The sequence below is a fragment of the Sapajus apella genome, unplaced genomic scaffold, assembly GCF_009761245.1.
Source record: "Sapajus apella isolate SASKATOON/1434 unplaced genomic scaffold, GSC_monkey_1.0 scaffold112, whole genome shotgun sequence".
In the NCBI taxonomy this organism is placed as follows: Eukaryota; Metazoa; Chordata; class Mammalia; order Primates; family Cebidae; genus Sapajus; species Sapajus apella.
Genome location: NW_022437052.1, coordinates 5449177 through 5449643, shown reverse-complemented (window position 1 = coordinate 5449643; position 467 = coordinate 5449177).

The window sequence follows — 467 nt, the reverse complement described above, 5'->3', positions numbered from 1 at the left end:
CATGACCAAAACACCAAAAGCATTGACAACAAAAGCCAAAATAGACACATGGGACCTAATCAAACTCCACAGCTTCTGCACAGCAAAAGAAACAATCATTAGAGTGAATCGGCAACCAACAGATTGGGAAAAAATATTTGCAGTTTACCCATCTGACAAAGGGCTGATATCCAGAATTTACAAAGAACTAAAGCAGATTTACAAGAAAAAAACTAACAAGCCCATTCAAAAGTGGGCAAAGGATATGAACAGAGACTTTACAAAAGAAGATATACATGAGGCCAACAAACATATGAAAAAATGCTCATCATCACTGGTCATCAGAGAAATGCAAATCAAAACTACATTGAGATACCATCTCACGCCAGTTAGAATGGCGATGATGAAAAAATCTGGAGACAACAGATGCTGGAGAGGATGTGGAGAAATAGGAACACTTTTACACTGTTGGTGGGAGTGTAAATTAG